We start from the raw sequence: 20,877 nt of genomic DNA, 5'->3' as shown, positions 1-20,877 counted from the left end.
TAATATCAAAAAACATGAAAAGATATCTGCCAAAATACAACACACTTTCATGATAAAAGCTCGCAGTAAACTAGGAACCGATGGGACCTTCCTCAGCCAGATAAAGACATCAGTGAAAACAACACAACCATATCACACTTACTGGTGAAAGACTAAATGCTTTCCTTCTAAGATCAGGAACAAGAAATTTCCACTTTCTACACTTCTATTTAATATTGTACTGGCAAGAAAGGAAAATAAATAAAAGATACGCAACTGGGAAGTAAGAAGTAAAAATATTTTTATTTGCAGATGACATGATCTTCTACATAGAAATTCCCAATTACTCCATTAAAAATACTGAAACAACTAAATGAGTTAAGGAAAGTTGCAGAATACAAGATAATATTCAAACATCAATTGTATGTATATATGATAGTGATTAAATATCCAAAAATGAAATTAAGAAAACAATTCTAATTATAAATAGCATAAAAAGAATAAGATGCATAGGAATAAAGTTCATAGAAGAAGTGAAAATTTTATACTCTGAAAACTAAAAAGCATTGTTAACAGAAACTTAGGGCACTCTTAATGAATGGGGAAACATCTCCCATTTATTGATTGGAAAACTTAATATTCTTAAGATGGCAATACTTCCCCAATTGATCTATGGGTCCAATGTACTCCCTATCAGAATCGCAGCCACTTCTTTGTAGAAATTGGCCAGCTAATTTAAAAATTCATACGGAGTTTTAAGGGACTCAGAATAGCCAAATAATATTGAAAAATAAGAACAAAGCAGGAGGACGCATAACTTCCCAATTTCAAAACATACTGCAAAGCAATGGTAATCAAAAAAGTGGGGATCTGGCATAAAGATAGACCAAAGGAATAGAACTGGTTGTCCAGAAATAAATCTATGTGCACATGGTCAATTGGTCAATTGATTTTCAACAGGTGTTCCAAGACCATTCAGTGGGAAAATAGTAGTCTTTTCAACAAATAGTAGTAAGACAACTGAATAGCGACATCAAAAGAATGAAATTGGATCCTTGCCTCATAAAGTCCTAAACATAAGAGCTAAAACATTTAATAAAGAATACATGGGGGTGAATTTTCATGAACTCAGAATCTGACACCAAAAGCACCAGCAACAAAAGATAAATTTGACTTCATTAAAATTAAAAGCTTTTTTTTTTTAAAATCAGAGGACATTATGGAGAAAGTGAAAAGACAAATCATGGAATGGGAGAAAATATTTGCACACTATAGCTGATGAGGGTCTGGTATCCAGATATGTGCAACAGATTACAACAACGATAATAACAAAACAAATAACCCAGTTTAAAAAATGGGCAAATCACTTGCATAGACATTTTAACAAATAAAATATACACATTGCCAACAAGCACATGAAAACGTGTTCAACATAATTAGTTATTAGGGAAATACAAATCAAAACCATAAGATGCCATTTCACAACTACTGGAATGACTGTAACATTAATTACAAAAATGAAAACAACAGGTGTTGGTAAGGATGTGAGAAATTGGTGAGAATGTAAATTGGTGCAGCCGCTGTGGAAAATAGTTTGGTAATTCCTCAAGAAGTTAAACGTAGAATTACCATATGACCCAGCAATTCCATTCCTAGCTACATACCTCAAAGAAATGAAAACTTGGGTTCAAACAAAAACTTGTAAACAAATATTTGTAGGCGCACTAGCCACAATAGCCAAAGGTGTAAACAACTCAAATACCCATCACCTGATAAATGGATAAAGAGAATGGGGGCAATCCATTAGAGTATAATTTGACCATAAAAAGGAATGAAATACTGATACATGCTAGACATAGGTGAACCCTGGAAACATTGCTAAATGAAAGAAGCCAGTCACAAAAGAGCACTCTATTGTATGATTCCTTTTACATGAAATGTCCAGAATAGGTAAATCTATAGAGACAGGAAGTAGATTACTCATTGCATAGGGCTCAGAGGGATGGGATAATAGTGGGGTGACAGGAATTTGCGATTTCTCTTCGTAGTGATGAAAATATTCTAAAATTCACTGTGGTGAAGGTTGCGTATATTTGTGAACTAAAAATCATCGTTTTACACTTTAAATTGGTAAAGTCTATGGAATGTGAATATTATCTCAAAAGAAGTGTTAAAAAGAATAAAAGACTTAGGAATATAACAAAAGAGGGCGAAACTTATACTCTGAAAACTACAAAACATTGTTGAAAGATATTAAAGAAGACCTAAATACATGGAAAGCCCTCCCTTATTCGTACATTAGAAGACTGTATTATGATGGCAATATTCCTCGAATTGAAGTGCAGATACAATGCAATCTCTGTCAAAATCCCAGCTGGCTTTCTTTGCAGAAATTGACAAGTTGATATTAAAGTTCATATAAAAATTCAAAGGACACTGAATAGCCCAAATAATCTTGTAAAAAAAGAACTAAGTTAGAAGACTCACGTTTCCTTTCATCAAAACTCACTACAAAGCTACAGTTTTCAAGACAAGATAGATATATAGGTCAATGGATAATAAGGATAGACATATAGATCAATGGAATAGAATCGTGAGTCCAGAAATAAACCCTTGCATTTACAGTCAATTGATTTTCAACCAGGGTGCCAAGACAATTCAGTAAGGAAAGAATAGTCTTTTCAGCAAATCGTGCTGAGACAACTGAATATCCACATGTAAAAGAATGAAGTTGGAACTCTATTTCACACACTATAGAAAAATTAACTCATAATGGGTCAAAGATCTAAATGTAAGAGATTAAACCATAAAAATGTTAGAAGAAAACCTAAAGGTAACTCTTTATGACCTGGGCTGAGACAGTGGTTTCTTAGAAATGATACCAAAAGTCCAAGAATGAGAGTTGGATTTCATCAAAATTAAAACTTTTTCTGGCATGTGAATTACAGCTCAGTACAGCTGTGATTTTAAAAATGTGCATGGAGGAAATAGCTACTAGAACTCAGAGAAGGTGGTTGGGCAAAGAGGATGGCTAGGCTGGGGCACCGTGTCTGCATGGATGTGGGCAGCAGGCAGGGAAGAAGTGGGGAATGGACACGCTGACCCCACGCCCCACCCCCCCTGCCTCTGCTCTCCTGCTGGGGCTTTCCTTTGGCTGAGCCCCACCAGAAGCTGAGGGTAGGGGGTCTGTGGATGTAACCCACAGAAGTGGCCTTCTGGGGGTGCAGACTTCACCCCCATTCAGAGGAACAGGACTGTCTGGGGCCCCAGGGAAGGGGGACCAGCCACCCAGACCTGCAGTTTCAGGGCAGTAAGGTCATCTTTGCTCTGGTCAAACCCTCTAGGAGAAAAACCCACAGGGATCAGCCACTGCAGAGAGGATCCTCGGGCTCGCAGGCTAGGCAGGGAGGCAGGCAAGGGGATGAGGGTTCACAGACATAAGCGGTAAGATCTCCAGATGTGGTCACTGAGCAGGAAACATCGGGACCTGGAGCTGGAGGGTGGGCTTCAAGGGACAAGGGCCTTGGGTGGAGCTTATGGTCAGTTTGGGTCACGGTCAGAATCACAGCAAAGAAGCCTCTGAGCCAGTCTTACCCTGTGGTGAGGGTTCCTGGGTTTCGTGCTAGGGGCCAGACAAACCTCAGGGTGTGGACAGCTGCGTTGTGGGCAGGTGCAGGCTGGGGAGGCAGGGGTGGGCAGGTTAGAAGAGCAGGGAGGAGGGAATGGGTGGCATTTAAATTCTGAAAGCATTGAAGATTCAGTGGAATAGAGAGTTTGTTAATTCAGATGGGTCTGCTCTGGGGGAATTGGGGTTTGGGAGAATACTGATATGGTGCAGGAGATGACTGCAGCTTGCTCAGGTACTGCCATTGGACCACTGACTTAGGCATTTCTGTCTCTGATGAGTGAAATCCCAAGTGGAGTTCTTGGGAAAGTCATTCCCTGTTGGTGGCACTGAGGTGGATATTCCATTTTGGAAAACAAGATGGCGGTACACAAGAGCCATGACATCTTACTTAGCCATGTGGACTTGATGTTCTGCTCCCGGGAAGTCATTCTGAGGACATCATCGCAAAGGAGGAAATAAGTGTCTTAGTTTGCCAGACTGTGATGACAAATATCATGAACTAGTTTTGGCTTAAGTGACAGGAATTTATTGGCTCAGGGTTTTGAGATGTTGGTAATGCCTGCTTCCTCCTGAAAATCTGCAGCCTTCTGCAGACTGTGCTACCTGCAGAAATCTTTGAGGTTCCTTGGCTTCCCCAGCACATGACAGTGTCCTCTCCTTTCTTGCTTTTGTGACTTCTGTGTTCTCTTTATAAGGCCTCCACTAATTTAGATAAGACCCAATCTCATTCATTGGGCCACACCTCAACTAAAAATAACATCTCTGATAGGTCCTATTACAATGGGCCCACACCCTCAGGCATGTGGATTGAGAGTAAGAATATGAGTTTGTTGGGGTACATCATCCAACCACCATAATATGCTCTGTCTAGAAATGGTGTAGTATCATAAAGTACGATAGCCTACCTACTCAAAGTGACCTAAATGTCCAGTGGGGTGAATAGGTACCATACCATGCCCGCCAACTCAAGGGCATGTTTTGGAACTTTTAAAATCAAATGTAGAAATTGTTCTTATGCAATAATGTTAAGAAAAACATGGAAAAAATTATATATGCCCCTTGGTTATAACTATGTTCAAAACTAGATTTATGCGTAAATATTAGAAGAAACATAGAAGTGAAGTTGTTGTAAGGCTAAAGGGATGAGATTATGTGTAAAAGACTTCCAAGTTTTTCTTTAATATTGTAAAATTATTTTAATGATGTTCCCCCCCCAAATCTTAGACAATTTGAACAATTCCAACTTGAAAAATAGGACATGTCTCTTTCTTTTTCTCCCTTTTTTTTACTAATGCTTGTGTTCACAGTTGAATAATAAAAGAGACCATTTTTGCACAACTTCAGAAAGGCCCTGGAGCTAAGGGCAGATAAATGTTAGGGAAAGTTTGGAGGAATAAAGAAAAGCTATAAAAATTGATGCCAGTGTTAGAAGCAAAGAGATTATAAATAAAGCATGGAAGGAAAGCAAATGAACAAGGGAAACCTAGAGCAGTCTGAGAAGTGACAGGCCAGTCTTACCGAAAAATGACACCTTTAAAGCCCTTTTCACACTCATCATTCTGTTATTGAAGATGTGTCTCTTGGCTAACAATGTGAGTGGGAAAATAGCACAATCCATTAGGTTTTTCATCGCTAGTTTCATTTTAATTTTGTAAGCTCCACTCGGCAATGTCTTATACTCTTGTTATACTGTGAACACTTAACAGCAGGCTGGTTGTCTTAGGTACTCAGCAAGTGTCTGTTGAGTGAATGCTGACTAATGTGTTCACTTGTCTTCATTCCCTAGAAGAGTATCTTGCCTTCTTCCTGTTCCTTTTTGTCCGTTGTTGCTTCATTTTCTTTTGCCTGTTCCAATCCCTTGCAGTACTCCCTGTGCCAGTTAGGATGACAAGAACCCTTGTCTGCCAGTTTGAATCTCTTGTGGACTCCAGAAAAGCCACGTCCTTTAATCCTCATTCAATATTGCTGAGTGGAAGCTTTTTGATTGTTTGCATGGAGAGCTGACCCACCCAATTGTGGGTGGTAACTTTTGGTTAGATGGTTTCTATGGAAGCATGTCTCCACCCATTCAAGGTGGCATTGCTTACTAGAGCCCTTTAAGAAGGAATTATTTTGGAAAGAGCTAGAGAGCCCACACAGCCAGAAACCTTTGGAGATGAAGAAGGAAAACACCCCAGGGGGAGCTTCATGAAATGGGAACCTGGAGAGAAAGCTAGCAGATGTTGTCATGTTTGCCACGTGCCTTGCCAGCTGAGAGAGAAACCCTGAATGTCACTGGCCTTCCTGAACCTTTCCCTGGATGCCTTAGATTGGACATTTCTATATAGCCTTGCTTTAACTTGGACATTTTCACAGCTTTAGAACATGTAAATTTTCAACTTAATAAATTCCCCTTTTTGAAAATTTCTGGTATATGTGTCTCTGGCATAATCGCATTCTGGCAGCTTGTAAATGAGAACACTTTCCTAAGACAGAAGCATGTCTGGATGCTGCTCTCCCTTCCCCACTGACAGCACTATGGCTCCTGGGATGCCTCCAGACCTCAGTTCAGTGGCCTGGCTTGGACTGCTCTTGTCTCTGGAGCCAAGGACAGGGCAGCTATGTATTGATCACTTCCCAGAGTTCCTCTTTGTGCACCGCTCCCCAACTAGTACCCAGTATCTCTGCCTGTGGCATTGGCCTTTTGCCCTGCAGCACTTCCTTTTGTTTTGGCTGATTCATTACTTCCATCATCTTTACTCTCCAAGACATAGAGAATCACCCAGAACCCCAATCCAGTTCCACTTGGTTGGGACTCTAGAACTATCTAGTTCTCTTGAATGTACCTCCCAACCATGCTATTCATCTCCTCCATACACAGCTTTTTGATAGACAGTTCTTATGAATCAGAGAAGGCAAATTCAGGGCATGCAACCCCCAGCTGCTGATCAGGGCAGACCTAACTAATCAATCACAGCCCCCTTTCCCACGGAGCCTGGCCATGGCTCCAGAACCCTCCTCAACATGAACTCGAGCCAGTTCCCACCACAGGATCAGAGTTGGCATGCAAGGTAAGACGTGTTGGCATTCCTGATCTGGATTGAAAGCTGCTGCCAACCTATTTGCCCTGGATTTATCTCCATTTCCATAGCGTATGTGTTCAATCAGGGGTCTTGTTATTGCACATTTCCAGAAAAGGAATGGAGACTGTTGTTCCCCCTTGGGAACTGCTGTCTGGCTGCTCCCCCTTCTCTCCTGCCTCTGCATGCTTAAGGCTCCCTGAGCCTCCAGGAGCTTTCTGATGGAGCCCATCTGGGTCGTGGCGACTAATAAGTCTAACCCACGGCCTTACCCCAGCAGCCATCACTTGATAACTAACTGTGGGTTTGATTTGATTCCTTAGTGCAGAGTTTCTCAGCCTTAGAGTCATCTGAGATCATCCTTATGCCCACTGGAGCGTGATAGTCACTAGCCCAGAGTGTGAGCCTCCTACCTGATCCTTCCCACAGTCCCTAGCCTAGCACCCTTGCAAATCATGTGATCAGTAAACTTTGCCATACAAGTGATTTATGCCTTATCAGAATCAGTGTAGGAGCTGGAGCTGCTAAATAGAAAGTTGATATTCATTAAGGCATGCATTGTAAGGGTTTTGGGAATTGAAATAGAATTCATGGTGTATTTTGGGGGACCAAAGTAGGAACTGCCACGTGTTTCCCATGCAGTTTATAGCAGAGTTGTCTGGGAACACAGGCTTGGGGACCCCCATTCCTGGCTGTGTAACTTGGGGCCCTCAGTCCCTTTTTTTTTTTTTTTAACTTTTTTTTTCATGGGCAGGCACCGGGAATCGAACCTGGGTCCTCTGTCACGGCAGGCGAGCATTCTTGCCTGCTGAGCCACTATGGCCCGCCCCCTCAGTCCCTTTTGAGTCTGTTTTCTCACCTGTAGAACTCGGCAATTCCCTTTAAGAGTTTTTAAGGATGCAATTAGATGACTCCCAGTCCAGTATCTGGACTCATACATGGCTATTATTATTAATTATACGAAGGCTAGGTTTGGGAGTCCTGCAACCTTACTCACACAGGATCTTTAAGACATGTCTTTTTTTCAACTTTGAGAGTGGAAACCAAGCATTATATTTAAGTTTTCTGCATGGAATAGAGTCCTGGGGGAAGCAGCTTCCCAGAGCCTGTGGTCCTCGTAGGTTTGTGCTCAGGCTGCTCCACCAGGTGGCGCTGCGGCACCGTGAGAGCCTCAGCTTCCCAGAGGCTGGGACTGCACCTGCCTGCTCTCCAGGCTGGGGACTGACCGCGCCTGCCTGCTCTCCAGGTTAGGGACTGACTGCACCTACCTGCTCTCTAGGTTAGGGACTGACCGCGCCTGCCTGCTCTCCAGGTTAGGGACTGACCGCACCTGCCTGCTCTCCAGGTTAGGGACTGACCGCGCCTGCCTGCTCTCCAGGTTAGGGACTGACTGCACCTACCTGCTCTCTAGGTTAGGGACTGACCGCGCCTGCCTGCTCTCCAGGTTAGGAACTGACTGCGCCTGCCTGCTCTCCAGGTTAGGGACTGACCGCGCCTGCCTGCTCTCCAGGTTAGGGACTGACTGCACCTACCTGCTCTCTAGGTTAGGGACTGACCGCGCCTGCCTGCTCTCCAGGTTAGGGACTGACCGCACCTGTCTCCTCTCCAGGTTAGGGACTGACTGCACCTACCTGCTCTCCAGGTTAGGGACTGACTGCACCTACCTGCTCTCCAGGTTAGGGACTGACCACGCCTGTCTCCTCTCCAGGTTAGGGACTGACTGCGCCTGCCTGCTCTCCAGGTTAGGAACATTAATTCCTTCATCTCAGAATCACTTTTCAAGTGGGGCGCTGTGCTTTTTGGGTGTCCCTTTTCCTGGGCCTTATATGAGTCTCTAAATTTCTCGAGTTTCCTCCAGCCTGTGGTCCCCCTTCTTGCTCCGTCCAGCAGGCTGGACCAAGTCGTCAGGAGCGCAGCGGGAGGGTGTGTTGAAGGCTACTCTGGGCCTCTGTGTCTTGCAGGGAATCTGTGGGCAACTCTGCAGGGGGCACAGCCCCGTCCCTGCTGTCCAGGAACTCACAGCCCAAAGCAGGGGCTCGTACTACAGCTTCCTGGGGAAAGAGACTTTCTGTTCGTCCTAGTTTTCCATGGCCTCCACGTCCTTCTCAGATGGGTGTGTGAGCCACAAAGCAGGTCACTAGATCTGACCCATACTTAAGGGAAAGAAATTACATGAGTGCCAGTGACAGGGTAACGACCCCTGGGGACCATCTAGATGCTGCCACCGTAGACGATCCTGTGTGCCTCAAAAACTCACTTCCCTACCGTGGGTGAAACACACTCAGCCTCCCTCCAAGGTCCCCAAAGTCTCATCCCATTAAAACAGCTCATAGCCCCACATCTTGAGATCTAAATCAGTTCTAGGTATGAATATGTTAAGAAATCTGTGCATAACCCAGGGAGGGGAGAAATACACCAGCAAGGTAAACAACAAACAAAGACCTCATAGAAAATATATGCAACATGTATAGGAAACACAGTGTCCACCTAACTAATATATATAATGAATTTGTAAGGATTGAGAGGAAACCTGTGAAGATGCTGTTAGGGATTGAATCGTCCCCCACAAAGGGCATGTTCAGGTCCCACCCTGGCCCTATGGGTGTGGCCCCATTAGTAAATTGGGCCTTTGAAGATGTTCTTGGTTAAGGTGGACATTAATCCACGATGGCTGAGTTCCTTAGAAGCAAAGGACGTTGACGAGAGAGAGAGAGAGAGAGAGGCCACGGGGAGCAATGAGAAGTTGGAAGTCAACAGAACCTGGAAGAGAAAAGAGAAGACGCTGCCATGGGTGTCGCCATGTGATGGAAACACCTAAGGACTCTAAAGATGGCTGGCCAGCCAGAAGATACCAATGCCAGGAGGAAGCAAGCTCCCAGACTCTGAAACTGTGAACCCATCAATCCTTATTGTTAGGCCAACCCAATGGATGGAATTTGTTCTAGCAGCGGTGGGGCTAATACAGCTGCCCATATTGGTTGTGTCTTTTTAAAATCTTTGAATAAACAGAGAAAGTGAAACGAAAACCCACAAATAACATTGACAATCAAACTGGGTCATGAGGTGTTCTCAGGATCTTTAAAATACAAGCAGATGAGAACAAACCATTAGCAAGTAAGGTGTGCTATGTCTTTGGTGTTTGTGCAAAAGAATCCAGAGGAGAGGACAAGGTATCTGAGGGACCCAGGAGGAATAAAACCCCAGAGTATCCAACAGGCTTTCTCCACAAAGCACAGAAGGCTGATTTGAGAGCAGCGGCTGATGCTAGACGGGGCTTAGTAGATGATCAAAGGGTGTCCCTGCAGAAGCTGGAGGGGCTTAGATTACACCCTGTTAACACCCAACATGCAGCGAGTGGTCCTTTCTTCCAGACAAGGTCCCAAGCCCAGAAGAACTTCAGGGAGTGGAGTGAACATCTGCAGAATAGGGACAATTGGGAAATAGGAGAGAGAATATCCAGATACAACTGGGGGAGGGAAAGGTAGCAGTAAATTTCAGCAGCCAATCTGCCATACTTTAAAAAAAAACTTCATGAAAGTAATGCAAGAGGGAGCTCTACGGAGTTAGAAAAGCTGTCTTGAGCCATGACTCCTTCTCACTGGTCAGGAAACTACAGTCACGTAAAAATGAAAAGGATTGAGGTCAAATTCCATATGGAGGCTGATAAGAAAAATCGAGAAAAAAGACCAAACACACATTGGAAAAATGAGCCAACAGTTGAGCAGATCCTCCCACAATGTAAAAACGGCCCTGACACATAGGGAAAAATGCAACTTTTATCTGTAACAAAATATTAAAAAGTGAGATACCATTTCTCACATATTAGATTGGCAAAAATTCCAAGGTTTGATATGACACTGCACTGGCATGGCTGCGGGAAAGCAGGTGTTCCCACACACTGCCGGGAGACAGCAAAATGGTGGGACTCTTTGCGAGAGAATTTGACTCTATGTTATAAAACTACGTGCACATTTATCATTTTGCTCAACAATGCCTCTTCTAGTAGTTTAACCTGAAGATATACCTCCAAAGATACAAAAAAATGACATACACAAGCTTATTCATTGGGGCATTGCTTGTACTTGGACAACAGTCTAGATGCAGAGGTGGAGAGGGTTGGGCGGAGAACCCAGAGTCCATACTCTCGGGGGAATGCTATGGGAGCTGTTCAAAGGAAAGGAGTGTGGGGGCCGGACTCCCCAGAAGACTCCGTGTGCAGGTGCGGCTGGTCGCATCATGGATCCGAGCTGACCTTGTGTCTTGCTTTGCCCAATAGGATGCAACAGAAGTGAATAGTTCCAGTCTGGGGGGCGACTTTGAGAGGACTGGCTACTTCCGCCTCCTCTCTTAGATGCCATGCAAACAGAAAGGGCAGCACATCCCCCACAGCTCGCACGTCTAACAACATCTGGGGGCGTGGGTAGTCGTCGTGGTCAAAGCACCCTGAAATCCTGGTCTCATTGGCAAGTCCAACCCTGACGGCAGGACACAGGGCTCCTGGTTCTCCTGTCCAGGGTGAGGACCCTGGGGGGGGTGGGGCCCCATATAAACACCCGAGTCCTCATTCTCACTCTGTAGCACCCAAGGTGGACACTGACTCTGAGGAAGCCATCCACAGGCAGAAAGTGGCCTGGCAGCAGGGTCTGGACAATCTGAGAAGCTGCATTTTCATTATGGATTTTAAAAATTTGTCTTGTAGAAGGCACTCAGCATTTGAATGCTTTCATGAGCGCGTGCTACTTTTCCAGGGCTGCTCAGCCCTCGGCTCTAATGAGAAGGATTTTCTTTGGTCTGCAAGGCTGACGCATGTGTGCCCCGATGCCGCCCTCTGTGGAGGGTTTGCTCTCTGAGGCTCTGCCTGGGTGGCCGGGAGGAGGCTCTGGTGGCCCGTCCACTCCCAGTTGTCCAACCTGTAAATCATGGATGGCTGCATTCAGTTCTCCTGCAAGGGATGAACTGGAAATGCTCCATATGGTTTGAATTCTTTGAAGAGTTCAATCATTGAGGGCAAATGCGGGGAGGAAAGCAAAATGCCGCCCCATCAGTCCCAAGGGAGAGGAAACAGTTCCTAATAGTTTCCTTGTTTTGCACTCATCTGTAATGAGGAGCTTTGTGGACAGGGACTCTCCTGATAGTCACTATTCACTAGCAAACCCTGTGGGCACCCCGGCACATGCCAGAGCATATGACCCACGCAGGCACTGCTGCTTCCCATTCCAGGGTAATGCTGCTGGATTTCAGCATGGTGGGTAGCATTGCAAAGGCAAAACAGAGAATCTGTGATAGAATATAACACTAGTATTAATTCTAGGATTGGCAAAAAATGAAGTTGCTCACAGAAATTGGTTAGGCCAAAATGGTCTGATAGGATTATAAGGACCTTGCTGTTAAGTTAAATATCTTTCGTGTGGCAGAATTTAAATGTGAATTTTCTTATCCCAGAATTTTGTTCACCAAAGGGCTGTTCAGTCCAGTGGCTGGGAATGAAGGAGGAACCAGAGGTTGGGAAAGTTGTTTTGCATAGACGTGATGGGAAAGTGCAGGCAGGGCCTGTGGCAAGGCAGAGGGCCTGGAACAGACCAGGCATCCTTCCCAAGCCTCCAGGTGGCATGGGCAGGGCTGGCAGAGGGCAGGGAGGGGCCAGTGCGGCCAGCAGGAGGCTGGGTGTCTGCTTCGAGGAGCAGTTACTGCAGATGATCTCACAGGTCTGCGTTGGTGACACAAGACAGTCCAAGCCCATTAGATTCCCTGGGTCAGAAGGTGGGGTTTGCCTGGTTGGCAGCCCCAAGTCCCAAGACACAGATAAATACCAGCCACGCTGGATGCTTGCACTCCATTATATTATGGAACCAGAGAAGGGCTCCTTTCTGCCCTCTCGCCCAGATGGGGTCTAAGCACTGCCTGCTCAGGTGGTTGCCTTTCTCCTCACAGCATTGCCCAGCACACGGGAGGTCTGTCCACTTTTATTTCAAATCCATAGGCTGCCTCCTGTGTAGCTGTGAGTACCAAATGGCTAAGGAGTAATGTCCTGCTTTGTGGGGCCCAAACCAAGCTAGCCACGCAGGATTCATGTACTTGAAACCACCATGAAAGAACAAAATCAGGGGAATACAGTAGAATATAGCAGTAGAAAAGCTGAGTCCATGGCAAAGATTTATGAAAGAAATGCAAAATAAGAGCCCAGGGGGAGATTGGGCTGTCAAGGGCTGCCAAGGACCCTACTTGGTGGAGGCCTTGATGGTGAGGCTAAGGATTAGACTGCTCTAGGAGTTATTGTCTATTGAGTTATTGCTATGTGTTGGGCATTGTGCTCACTTACTCCTCACAACACCCTATGTGTGGCAGGTCCTCTAACCTACCTAAAGTAGTAGGTGTGTTTTAAAGATGAGGCATTCTGAGGCTTATCCAGGGTCACAGAATTCATCAACAGTAGAGCTGGAATTTGAATCTAACTCCTTTTGTCTCCCAATCCCAAACTGTTTGCACTGCACTGTATGAAAGAGCAGTGGCAGGCCAGGCAAAGCGTTTCAGGGAGCACTGGATGAAGAATGGGTCAGAGCATTCCGCCCCCAGAGGCCTGGGGACATGGCACAATTCTTTAGCATGAGTTTGTTTTGGCCTTTTATACAACTAAAGGATTCTAAGCAGCAAAAGCATGGTTAAAAGCATACTGAAACCTGCTTTTCAACCTGACTCGAGATTATAAGTTCTCAGTCATGTTGTAAACAAGTGATTGCATGTCCTCAAAATACACCATACCAAGAAATCCCATGGAAGTATAACTTACTTAGTTTCTAAGGTATGGAATAATAGTTCTCTTCACCAATCAAGAATTGTAAAATGATTTCATCATGTATAGCCAAAATCTCAAGTAAAAAAATAGATGTGAAAGGAGCCACAGCTCATGTTTTCAGAAGTCACATCCAAACTCTAGGACCCTCAGGTAGACAGATATTCAAGGCCAATGTCACCCATGTGAGTGGAAGGGGAGTGTATCTTTAAAGGAAGCTGCACACCAGGCACTCAGAAAGTAAATAAGAATGTTTCAAAAAATGCTCAGTGAAAATTATGAAACAAATAGAATTTGGTGTTATCCAGCTATGCTATCACCCTTCTTCCCTCCAGGTTTGGAATCATTGAAAAATACTGCAGGGAGCCAGATGGACAGTGCAACACAGTATCTGCTCTACTGACAGTAGAACTGGCTTGGAGCAGGTGGTGGGGCTGCTGCTACTTTTGCCCAAATCCTTGGCTGTAGGCAAATCCGCCCCAGACTAATCCCTGGAGATCTGAGGTGTGTCACAGCCTCCTGCACCAGTGAGCAGGAGGTCAGGAGCTTCAAGGCCATGCTCAGGCCTGGGAAGGGACACGGACCGATGCTGAGATAATGTCCTGCTGGGGGGATGCTGGTTACAGTGTGAAAGAGCCAAGAGAGACCAAGTGAGGCATCAGCTCTGCCCAACAGAGAGATGGCTCTTCTTCCTGATGAGGGTGAGAGTAAGGGGTGGATGCTGGGACTGAAGCTGTCTGCTCAATCCTTTTCCAGGAAGCTCTTATGCTATGGGCTATCCACAAGAGGAACCTGGAAAGGGGTTTGTCTTCCTAGATGTATTTTATAGGTATGCCTTTTACATTTCTGAATTAGTTAGGACTCTAGCTGTTGCTTGTGCTGGACATCCCAATTAAACTGTCCTAGTCCAAAAGGGAGCTTGTGAGCTCAAGAAATGCAGATGTGTGGAGTCGGGTCCCGTGCCAAGCAGGCTGCCTGCATGCGGCCACATGATACCAACAGGACCTGGTTTCTCCTTTTCCAGTCCTTGGCAGCATTTCCTCCTGGTTGCCACGCTCTCAGGCAGACCCTGCCTCTTACTGGATCAGGTTCAAGTTCAGCGGGAAAGAAAGAGACTCTCTTTCCCAGAAGTCTCAGCGACAACACAAGACAGGCTTGTCGGGTCACGTGATCCCCTGTAAACCAATCTGGGTCACATGACCCCTGTACACCAATCACTGTGGCGATCTTAAGGAGACACCTGATTGGCCTAGGCCAAGGTCACATGACTGACCTGCACAGAGTCCTGGGGCTGAGGGACAGGTGAGTGGTTTGAAACTGAAATCTGGCTGCATTACCAGGGTGAGGGGATGCGAGTGCCGATTCCCCAGATAATAACTGAAAGCCATTGGGTGATTACTCCCCAAAATGGGGATTACGAGGCGTTGCTTCATAGTGTTGCTGAATGGGTTTAATTCGTAAATCCACCTGCAGTCCTTAGAGCAGTGCCTGGTGCACAGGGAGCCCCCAGTGAGTGTGAGCTCTTAGGGTTACTCTGCCAAGCACCACTCTCAGCTCATCATCGGCACCGAATCATTTAAACTTCACCAACGAGATGACAGTAACTGCTCGGAAGTGGGTATTATTGTCTCCATTGCACAGATGAGGAAACCCAGGCTTGGTGACTTCCATGTGCTCACACAGCTAGTAAATAGAGTTGGGACTTGAACTGGGGCAGTTTGATGCCAAAGTTTTGGATGCTTGTTGCATGCCATGGTCCAAAATCTAGTGGCAGTAGGGTAGATGGAAATATATTTAAAGCATCCCATAAAGTATAAATCTGATACTTTCAGTAACACAATTTTTACCTTAGTTTTAATTTGAAAACCAATTTAGACTACATTCATGCTTTTAAGATATAGTTCTGAAACCCATGAAAATTAGAACCATCATCCTGTCATTCTTCCAAAGCTTTGAAACTCACAACAAGGGAGGAATTTACATGCTGAGAAAGTGCAATTCCATGAATAATGGGAATTTGGATTAAATCCCAAATAAAGTTATCATACGAATTTATGAACAGAGGAATAAAAGAGGTTTAGCAGAATCTCCAGAGGCAGATATTAGAAGTGAAAATCAAACTTTGCAGTGTTTAAATGTGATTTATCACATCTTTCTCTCTTTGTGGTACAGTGCTGGGAACACAGTGTGATCATATTGTTTTAAGTGAAGAGATCACAAGTGGTTGCTCTCAGGTGGAGATAAGGCAGGGGAAAGACAAATGGGGTGCAGATGAGACACAAATGTGGTTCCAGTCTGTGAACACAGATCATAGGAGGTAGACAGAAGGTCCAGCTCAAGTTCTGTGCTTAAATCAGGATTTCCCATTAAATAAATCTGGAGGATATTGGGAAATTAAATGCTCTCTCTCCTCTTTCTTTCTAGGTATAGCCCAGGATTGGCGGAGCCTAGTCCTGTGTGAACTGGCTGATGAGAGGTGAACTTTGTCCTTCTGTCCAGGGCCCTGCACACCTTGTAGGAGAATCACTCAGCCAAGGAGAGTGGGGGGCTGCTCCCCCTCTGAGTAGGAACCCAGCAACCAGCCACCCCGAGCTCAGCTGAGCCCAGCATGTGCTTTCTCCCTCGGCAGGGGGTTTTGAGAAGCCCCAAATGGCACCCTGGTAGTTCCTTCAGCAGATCTGTAGTCCAGTGCATTCCCTGAGAAATGGTTTGAAAATATCCCATGTACTTCCACCGGCCCAGCCAGCTGCTAACAGGGGCAGTTCAGTTGCAACGTCAAAGGACGTGGGGTTGTTAGCCCCGCGACGGCGGGGGCGGGGGGTGTCCCTGCTGGATTTAATTCAAGCTCCCTGACCAGGGCAGGTTCTTACGTAGGCTTGGCAACCTTCTTCTCCGAATCGAGATCTCATAACTGGGGCCTTTGGCGACTGTGGAGGAAGCCCAGGCCTTACCCTCGGCCGACCACGCCGACCACGCCGACCACGCTCTCCATTGCAGTTTGTGATCTCCGCATCACCCAGGTTTTTGCTGCCCTCACGTGAGTCTTAGTGCAGAGCCCTTTTAAAATCACAATTGGTCACCTACTAAACTCCCTAATTGCCCTAACCTCCACTCTAGCCCTGAAACCTGGTTGTATTACCATTTCCACGAAAGTTTTGGGACACATCTCTCATTTTCAGCTCTTCTCTCCAGCCATTTCTGTTTGTGTCCTTTTCTACTCCTACGTGGGGGAATCAGCCTTTGTCCTTGTCTTACGAGGGTTTCAGTTCTGGAGGCCAAACTATGCCCTGTCCCGGAAGGGGGGCCACTGGGGTGGAGGGCAGGGTTACCTGTGGGTCTAAGAGGCAACCCGAAGGGTTTTACTGAAGCTGTGGCAGGGGCCCGGTGGCAGCCCTGTGCTTCCCCGCCCTGGGTGGGGGGTGGGTGATGTGCAGGGCCCCTTAGCCAAGCTTGACCTTTGCATTCCTCCATGCAGTTTAAGGCAGGTGCAGACAGCAGCTGCTTTCCCAGAATCACTTAGGACCACCCTCCTGCCTTTGGCTGCATCCTTGCTTTCCACCCTTAGCTCTGCAATTAAAGACCATCATGCCCCCAGCTTGAGGCTCCACCCCTGGGACCCCTGCCTCTGCCCTTCCATTTCCAAGCCATCCAGCCTCTGTCCCCACATTACTGTCATCAATACCCCATTGGAGTCAGGAGTGAACTACCCCACCAGACCCCAAAAGCTGTGGGTTCCTACAGTACTGATAGCTTTGAGGAAGGGGCACTCCCTGTGGCGGCCTCTGTCCCACAGAACCTGATGGTCCCACAAGCTGCTGGGGCGAAGACCTCAGGAGTCACCGGGGGCCTGGAGATGACCATGGGCCTGGCAAAGAGCTCTGGGGACAATGGCAGGAGAAGCACAGGGGATTCAGGTGAAGGAAGAAGATAATACCTGCTTGTCTTGAAACCATGGCCAGTGAGGAAGGGGCTTCCGTCACGGGGGTGAGTTGGATTCTAGGCTGTTTCTGAGACCCGGGAAACCAAATACCCCTTCCCCATGCATGCACGGCCTGACAGCTCGGGGCCCGCAGGCCTCTGGGAGGGCAGACTGTGCACCCCACCTGTCCTGCTGGCTTCTCCCTGTGTGGGTCAGCCTGGCCCTGGGCTCCACGCCGGCTGTGACACTCCGGGTGGGGCTGCACTCGGCCAGGAGGCCCCGGGCTGGTCTAGCTGAGCCTTGTCTAGTCCTGCAATGGGCAGAGCAGCCTCGGCGGTCTGCAGGCGGGAGCCGACCTCATGCTCGGTGCCTGGGGACAGAGATAGGGAGTGGCGTGGGGGAAGAAGGACCTCCAAGGATGTCTGTGTCCCAGTCACGGGCCGTGTGAGCTTTACATGTGGAGGAGGCTCAGTCTTGCAGCCTCCAAATTTCCATTCCCGACCTGCTGACCTTGCAAAGTGGGTGTTTTCTGGGTGCTTCGGGGCTGGGGGGCGGCGGAGTCACAGGGTCCCTGAGGGTGGACGACGAGGTGCAAGAGTGGGTCAGAGTCAGAGAGGGAGACGTGACAGTGGAAGCAGATGAGAGAACCGAGATGTGCAGTGGTGACGGCCACTGCCAGGGACCATGAGCCAATGGGCTGGGGAGCCCCAGTCCTGCCCGCGCCCCAGTTTGAGCCCAGAGAAGGCCGGGCTAGGGTTCTGCCCCCGCGACCCTGCGGTGACTTCGCATGGTTTCAGGGCACTGAGTTGTCACCTGTGACAGCAGCCCCAGGAAGCTCCTCCGGGGCTAGAGAGGAGAGGAGGGTCTGCCCCAGGGCTGCCCCCTCTGCGCCCTGCGTGGATGGCGGGAGGGGAGCAAATCTGTGCAGCATCGGGGGGTGGCCCAGGTCTGCTGCAGTGGGGGGCTGACGGGGCACAGCACCCCTGGATCCCAGTGAGTCCTCCCTGCAGGCTGTCCTGGGGCACACCTACAATGTGGAGCTGGAAGACACTGCCCTCCTTGGCTCCATGGTCGGCAAGTGAGACGCAGATACAACTGAAAGGGTCTGGGGAGGGTTGCTGGGGGCCCCCCTTCCCTTAGGGGTCACAAGCCAGCGGTATTTGAGCATCTGTGATCAAGCGAACCCATTGGCACTTCGGGTTGATTTTGTCTAGGGACACTTTAGACAAACAAAGATGTTTTTAGCCTCCCTGAGCCTCAGTTTCCTTATCTGTAAAATGGGGGGATGAATAGTTATTGTGGGGACTCGTTAGAAAGCCCCAGCGAAGTGTCCCTGAGTGCCTGGTGGGTGGGACTGCTGACTTCCTGCTCCCTGCACCCCCCACGCCTTGTTCCTTGTTCTCTGACAGGTCACAATCACTCTTGCTGAGACCCTTGGCTGGCCCCCCCCATAGCCTTGCCTGCCTGTGGGGGTCTGACTGCCGTGGGGAGGGATGGAAGGTTCGGGTGGGTGGGGAGGTGGCATGCAGCATGGCGCGGGGGCTGTGCCTGCAGTTAGATCCCCCCACATGGCTTCCCAGAAGGTACGTGTCTGGGGACGGGCCAAATCCACCACAGTTATGAAACAAAAACAGGAACAAAACCCCTACAAATTGCCCAGATGGGGGCAGGCATGGGGAGAGGGCCTGGAGGCAAGTGGGCGTCCGGCGGGGCAGGGTGTGGCTTCGAGCCCCACCCGGGATGGCGGGAGTGATGTGGGCACAGGGCGGGCTGGGAGCCCGGGCAGCTGCGTCTTCACCCGGCCGGTGGGCGAGCCTGGGGGCGGCTCTGGGCCCTCACGTGGGCTTGTCCGGGTGCGGAGGCCAGGCTGGGCGCCCGGTCATGGGCTTTATAACAAGCCTGGGACGTTGCTCTGCGTTGTCGGGACGCCCGAGGGCCACCGACTCCAGGACCCGCCACAAGGTGGTGGTCCCCGCAGAGCAATTGCCGGACCGGCTGCAGCTGCAGCCCCGAGCTGAATCTTCCGTTTTCCCGGGATTTGCAGAAGCCACACCATGCACAAGGCAGGCTGAGCCTCGCCTCGGGTGTCCTTCCCTTTCTTTCCTTTCCTGATCTCTCTAGTTTGCTTCGGAAACCCAACCCTGGGCCGTCACCGGGCCCAGGTCCCAACAAAGCGGCGTCCTGGCCGCTGCCACCGGAAAGCCACCTCTTCACGGTGTCCAGCCCACTCTGTGGGGACAAGCTGCTTTCCCAGGGTACAGAGGAGGGGCAGGGGCAGAGGGGAGGGCCGGGCGGCCTCCGTGACATGCGCCCCGGACCTGTCCTGAAATTGCAGGGTGGGCTGGGCCGGGGTGAAGACCCACCCTCCAAACGTCCCTAACCCCGCGGAACCCGTGTCCTTAGGCGGACGGTGGGTCTCGGCAGATTTAATTAAGGTCAAGCTTGAGATGAGCCCACCCGGGACTAAGGGGTCCCTCGCCCCAATGGGGGTGTCCTTTTCAGAGATAGATGAGGGAAGGCCCAGAGACAGGTGGGGGCAGCAGGTGGAGCGACACGTGGGGCAGCAGGGGCTGCGAGGCCGGCAGGGACCGTCCCTGGGACCTGGGGGAGGTGTGCGGCCACCCCCACCCCTGAATGGGACTTGGACCCCCGGAACTGTGAGTTGATGAACCACAGCGTCTTGAGCCGCACGGTTTGTCCCTTTGTCTGGCAGCCCCAGGAAGCAGTGGCATAGGGCCGCGGTGGCGAGCGGTTCTCTGCAGACCTCAGCCTTTCTCTCCGTTCTCGTGTACTGCCATCTTGGGCGGCCCCTGTGCTGTCGCTTCTCACCTTCTTCATGCTTTCCTCCGGCCTCTGGCACTCTGTCCTTCCACTGAGGAGGTCCAGGCGTGTCCCCCTCAAGTCTGATGGTGCCATCATCCTTGGGGTCCCTTGGCCCGGGTGTCTGCCTCCCCTCGCTTGGCCGTCTCTCTCTCTCTCTCTCTCTCTCTCCTGGTGTCTGCTCCTCCGGTTTCTGCTAAGACCCTCCCTGATTCGTTTGACCGCAGCCTCACTAGTAGTATCTTCAAGAGGTGTTCTTTCCACGGGAGTTCACAGCTCCAGGAATGGCATTAAGACGGAGAAGACGCCTTTCGTTGGGACATGGTTCAGCCCCCACCACGTGTGAGCGTGTGTGTGAACGCAGCACTAATTTGGAGTGCTGTCTACACCACCCTCCCTGAGCGCTGCCTACTCTTCCATGCACTCGTAGCCAGGCCAACCCGAAGGGGCTCACGGGTCAGGACGGGCCACCTGCCCCAAACCCTGCTGTGTGGTGTTGGGGTCCTAGATGACCTGGAGTCATCCACACCGACTCACTTTGAAGAACTGAGCCCAGTGCGCGAACCGCACCTCGTGTGCTGACCCAAACGCACGCATGCAAACTCACATGCAAGAAATCACAAACCGGACTAATGTCAGGCAGGCTGAGAGTTTGTCTGGAAGTTCTTTTGCCCCAGAGCGA

At 48.6% G+C, this 20,877-nt stretch overlaps 1 long non-coding RNA gene across 1 annotated transcript; it reads left to right on the top strand.

The window, feature by feature from the left end:
- The first annotated feature begins 14,708 nt into the window (after nucleotides 1–14,708).
- On the top strand, nucleotides 14,709–16,722 carry LOC143676653 (uncharacterized). Its single transcript, XR_013172239.1, has 3 exons — nucleotides 14,709–14,758; nucleotides 15,881–15,932; nucleotides 16,331–16,722. It is a non-coding gene; the product is annotated as an uncharacterized LOC143676653 (long non-coding RNA).
- The last annotated feature ends 4,155 nt before the right edge of the window (nucleotides 16,723–20,877 follow it).

The sequence above is a fragment of the Tamandua tetradactyla genome, chromosome 3 (assembly GCF_023851605.1).
Source record: "Tamandua tetradactyla isolate mTamTet1 chromosome 3, mTamTet1.pri, whole genome shotgun sequence".
In the NCBI taxonomy this organism is placed as follows: Eukaryota; Metazoa; Chordata; class Mammalia; order Pilosa; family Myrmecophagidae; genus Tamandua; species Tamandua tetradactyla.
The sequence above is the reverse complement of the archived record's forward strand: the minus strand, read 5'-3'. Positions and strand labels throughout refer to the sequence as shown.